Raw genomic sequence first — 7,336 nt, forward strand, 5'->3', positions numbered from 1 at the left:
TTTTTATCAAGCTTCTCAAAGTTGTTCCTAGTGATTTCTACTTTTCATGGCATTTGATGATGTTACTCATTTGGGATTCCATATATCACAAATTAACCTCCCTTACATTTACTTAGGTGAGTTTTTCTTAGTTTTAATGTCATCATATAAATTAGCTTTTTTTGTTTTCCCCAAGATGTTTTTTTTAAATTAAATTAAATTAAATTAATTTTGTTTTTTGTGGGGCAAAGAGAGTTAAGTGACTTGCCCAGGGTCACACAGCTAGTAAGTGTTAAATGTCTGAGGCTGGATTTGAACTCAGGTCCTACTGAATCCAGGGCTGGTGCTTTACCCACTGGGCCACCTAGTGCCCCCATTTTTATTTTAACAAATTATTCTTCAAAATTCTATGATTTCGGGGCAGCTAGATGGTGCAGTGGATAGAGCACGGGCCCTGGAATCAGGAGGACCTGAGTTCAAATCCAGTCTCAGACACTTAACACTTACTAGCTGTGTGACCCTGGGCAAGTCACTTCACCCCAATTGCCTCACTTAAAAAAATTCTGTGATTTCCATATATTGGATGAGTAACAGAGAAATTTAGGAATCATATCTTTTGACATCTATAATTGCCACTGATAGTTAAGACTTTGTAATATTCTTTCTGGTTTTTGTTCTGTTTTGGTTCTGTGATTTCTGGTTTTTTCTTACTATTGGTTCTATGGAGTCTATACTCCTGAGGACCTGAAAAGCTTTCCATTTTATATATTTGATGATACAGACATAAACTTCATATATCAAGAAAATGGAAAAAAGTAAAAGCATTTCCTTATGTGTTTTCCACAACCAAATATATCTTGATTTTATTTGATCACTCCAATAGGTCTGTCAAAATGAATTATATTATGCAAAAAGATCAATATGATATAGTAGAAAAAACCAAGATGAACAATCATAACTCCTGCAGTATGTTTGAATAGGTTTGCCATTGATGTGATTTTTTAATTGCTTCTACTCAGCAATTTGTGTGTGTGTGTGTGTGTGTGTGTGTGTGTGTGTGTGTGTGAGGCAAGTAGTGTTAAGTGACTTGCCCAGAGTCATACAGCTAGTGTCAAGTGTCTGAGACCAGATTTGAACTCAGGTCCTCCAGATTCCAGGGCCAGTGCTTTATCCACTGTGCCACCTAACTGACCCTAGTTAGCAAATTTTGAATAGGTTCCAGTTAGCAAATTTTAGCATGTTTCTCTTTTTTTTTGTCTAAAGGAGACCCTGAAATGGAAGAAAAGGGTCATTATATCTCCAAACATTTCTTATAACCATAACTGAAATGAAAAATGCTAAATCAAGCCATACACCCCATGAGATCATGCCTAATTTAATTCCTGCCTTAAAATTTTTGTCCTCTGCTACATTTATTAGTGGAAAATTTCTCTCCTTCCTGGATTTCCACAATGTCCTTTCTCTAAGTTCGGTGTAATCTTTTTCATGCTAAGTGAGTAAATAAGAAATTTAGAGGGGTATTGTTAGAGAATCATAAAATTTCAGAATGAGAAGACACCTTAGGGACCATCTTGTTTAATTTCTCATTTTAAAAACAGGGAAATGAGACCCAGAAAGGTGAGATGAGTTACCCAAGAGATCATCTATCTAATTAGTGCAGTTAAGACCAAGAATCCAGTTTTCCTCACAACCAACACCCTTTAGACTCCATTCCCATACATTTTTTGTGTTTAAATTTGCTCCCTACTTGTCTCTGTTTTTCAAGTTCCCTATCATTTTTTCCTTTCCTTTCTTTTTTCATGGAGGCAATAGGGGTTAAGTGACTTTACCAGGGGTGTACAGCTAGTAAGTGTCTGAGGCCAGATTTGAATTCAGGTCTTCCTGACTCCAGGGCTGGTGCTCTATCTCTTGTGCTAACTGGTTGCCCTTTTTCCAAGTTAAGCTCATGCTCCATCTATCCTAAGAAGATTTGCATAATTCATTCTCTTTGAGTTCTGTCCTCTCCCTTTTCATATATTCCTTGAACAATCTCTTACTTTTAACATATTTTATATCTGAATATAGATAGCATCATTCTAGTAGAATGTAAGTTCTTTTTTTACAAAATAGTTTTTAATCATGTTTTATACACAAATTGCCATGCGATCATGTTAATCAAGTGAAAACTATAAAACCTGGACCATAAAAGCTGCAAACTTTTAGCAACTATCAAAAGTTTGTTTAAGTCCAGTTAGTGACATTGTAAAAGAACATTGTATAAAACAATCTAAGGAAGGTTTTATTGGCAATGGATAGTTTGACATCAGGACATTTCACCTCCAAATATAAAGCAAAAATCCTGAGTGATTTATTCCCATAAGAATGCAAAAAAAAAAAAGAGGACATTGAAATGACCTACTAGTAAGTACTCTATAGTAACCCAGTATGTATTATATAAACATTGGATACATTATGCTAAAAATACTTGACAGTTTAACAGTAGTTATGGGTGAGATTCTCCTTTAGCCCCTAAGTACCAATAAGATAAAGAATACAAAGTCAAATGTGAAGCTCCATTTAAAGCATTAATAAACTGCACACATGTTGAACTATATCAATGAACACTTAGGTTTTTCCAAACATTTTGATTGCATTTATCAGCACTTACAGAAGTAATCAATTGTGAACATACAGGAAGTTTCATAGAGCTTCTCAACCACTTCCATGATCATTGGTCCCGGGATTCATAGAGGAGTTTGGCTGCCTTAAGCATGGCTGCTAACAAGGTGACTGACTGCTTTTTGTTAGTTACAGACTTTGTCGGCAGTGACCTTCATCTGGGTCACATCCTGAGCTCCTGGCTCTTTTTACTGGAGAAGCATGCCAGTGGCTGGAGTGTGCCTCCTTCAGGAGTAACTCCCTCTGTTAAGTATTGGTACAGTTGAAATGTGAGCAATTTCAATTTCATAATGCCTATCTCTAACCAGAAACAAGTATCTCTGATTATTAGAAAGGCAACAAACCATCAATTCAGATTTTTCTGCTGTTCCTAGTTTCACACAAAAAATAGCTACATTCATGAGCACTTTGAGTTGCTTATCATAAAACTCCATTTCTTTTTGAGACAGAAGCACACACTCTGCATACTGTCATACAGGATTCACAAAGCATACCTGAGGTAAGGGTATTTTCTTCCCACAGTGGTGATGGTGGTGCTTTCTGGTTAGGAAGTCAAACTTGATGTCACACTGTATACATTTTGGACAATCCTTGTCCGGGACCCACTGCAGTTCGTCAAGGCTAAAGGGGCTGCAGAGGCCCGGCGGTCAGGGACCATGTGCAGCCCTCTGGGCGAGCGTACCAGCTTCTTGCCATCGCAGCGTAGGGCCACTCCACCAGCCACCACAGACGAAGAGGACATGGCTCTTCCATCTTGCCCAGGGCAGCCCCAGAGGACAGTTTTTCAACTTACCACCATGTCTAGAATGTAAGTTCTTTTAAGACTCAGATTCTCCTGAATCTAGGGCCTGTGCTTTATCCACTGTGGTACCTAGCTGCCCCCAGAATGCAAGTTTTTCATAATTTTAAGAATACATGTACTAAGCAGTAAAGTGAGAGAGTGGGTCCTTAAGGATTTCATCAGATGACCTTAGTGAGTCACTGTGCACATGCTACCTTTTAAAATTTTATAAACCTGTTATCCCTTTTTCCAAGTGAGAAAATTCAAATTTGTAAATAAACCTGTAATCTCATAGACAAAGCATAGGGGGTGTTTAGGGAAGACTAGTATCTCTGGTGCAAAGACTTGCTGAGACCTTTTCAGGGCTGCTCATCCACCTTTGGTGTCCACCTGTCACCCAGCTCTTACATGTGGCTCTAGAAGCTGTAGTATGCTCACCAGTTACAACCTAATAAAATTATCTTGGCTGGTGGCATAAACCAGACAGAAGGTAACTGATAAGCTTCAAACCTACTGGTGACAAAGAGGAATGTCTACCCCAAAGCATATGAAAACTTCGCCCAGCACAATAAGCAGATAAAACTGATTTGTTCCAATGTCCATGAAGGCAGTGTGAAGTGATTAGAGCTTGCTCAGATATCAAAGATGCCAAAGTCATCCACTGCATTCTGGGCTATTCCCAGTCATCTGAACTTTTTTTTTTTTTTTTTTTTGGCAGGGCAATGGGGATTAAGTCACTTGCCCAGGGTCACACAGCAAGTGTCAGGTGTGTCTGAGGCCAGACTTGAACTCAGGTCCTCCCTAATCAAGGGCCAGTGCTTTATCCACTGTGCCACCTAGATGCCCCCATCTAGACTTTTGTCACTTGACATAAAGGATTTTAGAAGAGAGTATGAGGCTGATGAATGAGCAACTCTGCCTACTATAAATCCAATGCACATGCAAGTCAAGGTATTACCCAGTGATGCCACTGGTCCTTTTTTTAAATGAAGAACAAACAACATTATGATCAATAATTCAGTTTACAAGCTACTCAGGCTTGATTATTTTTGGTGACATTTGTACCAGTAGAAAATAAATGTTTCTCATTAGATTTTAGTAATTCTTACCATGTGACCAGTCCATTTTTATTTTATTTAATTTTATTTTTTTTGCAGGGCAATGAGGGTTAAGTGATTTGTTCAGGGTCACACAGCAAGTAAGTGTCAAGTGTCTGAGGCTGGATTTGAACTCAGGTCCTCCTGAATCCAGGGCCAGTGCTTTATTCACTGTGCCACCTAGCTGGCCCTATGACTTGTCCATTTTAATAGAAATATCCCTTTGATGGCATATTTGGTCGTGCTTCTTTGTAATTTTTTTAACATGATGCATTCTACCAACACTTACCACATATTACTTCAAGGACTTTTGGATAATGCTTTTCTTTAATTTCTTGGATGCCTTAGTGTTCCAAGACTCACAGCTTTACTATACCACACTATCACAAAGGTGAATAAAATATTATTAGGATAATTGTATTTATTGATGATGTTTGAAGAATATTATGGTTATTAAAATATCTTATATGTATTTTGCATTTATATTTGTATGGCTACATGTCTGTCTGTGTGTGTATATATATATATATATATATATATATATATATATATATATATATATAAATTCTTCATTATTCTCCTTTTACAGCTGAAGGAAATAAAGCTGGGAGAAACTGACTTGCACAGAATTCATAAGTATTAAGTGGCTAAGGAAGGATTGGTACTCATGTTTTGGTTTCTATGAGTTATGGCACTGTTCATTTCTGCTTTTTCTACTATATACAAGATACCATATTTATCTTTTACATGATATGATTCACTTTGACAAATGTAGACTTATTTGAAGAACTAGATGAGAACAATATATTTGGTTATGGATAACTCATAAGGAAATGGTTTTACTTTTTCCATTTTTTAATACATGAAGTTTGCATCTGTGCCATCAATTCATAAAGTGGAAACAACAGTAATCACATAACCAAGAATTGGAACCAAGTCCAGCTTTACATCTACTGTGCTTTTGTGCTGCATTCATTTCAGTTAGAATATTAGAATCACCAAAAGAAAGAAAACAAATCAGCAACCACATATATGCACACAACTTTGCAATTTCCCAAAGGAAATCATGTCTTCTGTCTATTTCCTGATAACTCTTGGACCAACTCATTGTCCATTTGAATTGTTAAGATATGTTTACTAATACCCAATAGGTTGTCTGTCCAACTGTGTTACACCATCTAGACAACAGATATTCTTCATTCAGTTGATTTTTCCCATTTGTGTAGCCAGACCAAACCCTGGAGTGATTTTGGATCCCATTTAGGAAACTGCAATTGTCTGAACTTAATACAATTAGTACAATGTTTTCTGAAAATAGGTACATATGAATATTCTTACCATCCAAAATGAATTTCTCTTTGAATAGGACTCTTATGAGTCTTCTCCATGATAAAAATAAGTAACTTTGGTGAGCATATAGTCAAACAAGGTTATTTAATTTGTTTTATATTTTAATAAAACTTGCATAATTCTGAAAAAAATCATAGGAGACAATTTATTAGAGAACAGTTTTTTTAAGGCTGTGTTTTGTTTTACTAAATAACATATTACAAATAATATATCCAGTAGGATATTGTAATTCTGTGCATTTTCCAGCTTATAGTGAAGGGAAAGATACCATTTTTTAAAGTTTGCCTATTCCTTTTTTCATCAAGTATGCTCTCAACACATGTGAAAATTATTATCATTAAAATTTTATATATATAGAAAAATATGTATTACATAGTTACTAATGTTCTTTCACATTTTTAATGATGTTATTTTTCCACACCTGTGCTATCTTCCTCTCTTTTAAATTACTTGAGGATTTGTGATGATAAACTTAAAAAAAATATAACCTCTAACATGAACTCCTGTTATGCATCCTTGGTCCAGTCCATTTTCAGTTGATTTTCTTACATTTGTACTCTTTAATGTCACTTCCTCTTTGTTTATAAGCAAACCTGCATATGTGATATTAGCATTTGTATGTGGAGACTTCACTGTCTTTGTTAGTGAAAAGAGTTTAATAAAATAAAATCAAAATAAACCATGGGTAAGCAGAATATCTCACTTTTGGTCACCCAAGGAAATGCAAGAAATTATTTTTTCTGGTTCCTTTGCCCAAAATGAATTTCTTTGCTTTACAACCCTAGATTCCGGCACCCCCAAATGTCATTTAAACAAGAAGTATTTATTGAGCACCATATATTTAGCCTGATATTGTGGAGGACACGAGAAAAGCATATGAATTTCTGTCAATGATCTAGCAATCTAATTAGACAGACAGAGCCAATGCACAGAGAGCAAATACAGAAATACTAATAACCAACTATGTGGTCTTGCCACAAGTGTAATAGAAATTTATAGACAGAAAAAGACCAATGTAGGCTGAGAGAATTTTTTTTTGGAAGGCATAGAACTTGAGGTTGACCTTAAAACATGAGTAGGATTTAGATAATCGGAAGGAAGCAGATAGGACATTCCAGACTAGTGCATATATGGGAGCAGTGGAAGGTAGATTTAAAGATTTATATTTGTAAAATGAGACCAGAAACCTTTGAAGCTTGAAAATGATTTGGTAACCATAGTATTTTTTAATAAGAATTTTAATTAGCCTGAACAAAGTTTCAGAATTTTTTTCCATAAAAAGGGGGTGGTGGTATTGAAGGACAGATAGGTGTTTTCCTTACCACATAAAATGACCTGGTTCCAGGAAAGGCAAGAGAAGTCTCTTTCTTTTACATTTCTGGGCACTTTGACTTCACAAATTAAAATAAAACTTTTTGATTGGCTGACTTAAATATGTATTTATAATGTTTTTGTTTTTTTTTCTCTTTAC

The 7,336-nt window shown here is 35.8% G+C and overlaps 1 pseudogene; it reads right to left on the minus strand.

Moving 5' to 3' along the window:
* Positions 1-2,686: 2,686 nt before the first annotated feature.
* On the minus strand, positions 2,687-3,379 carry LOC122745722 (annotated as a pseudogene).
* Positions 3,380-7,336: the final 3,957 nt, after the last annotated feature.

The sequence above is a fragment of the Dromiciops gliroides genome, chromosome 3, assembly GCF_019393635.1.
Source record: "Dromiciops gliroides isolate mDroGli1 chromosome 3, mDroGli1.pri, whole genome shotgun sequence".
NCBI classification, from domain to species: domain Eukaryota; kingdom Metazoa; phylum Chordata; class Mammalia; order Microbiotheria; family Microbiotheriidae; genus Dromiciops; species Dromiciops gliroides.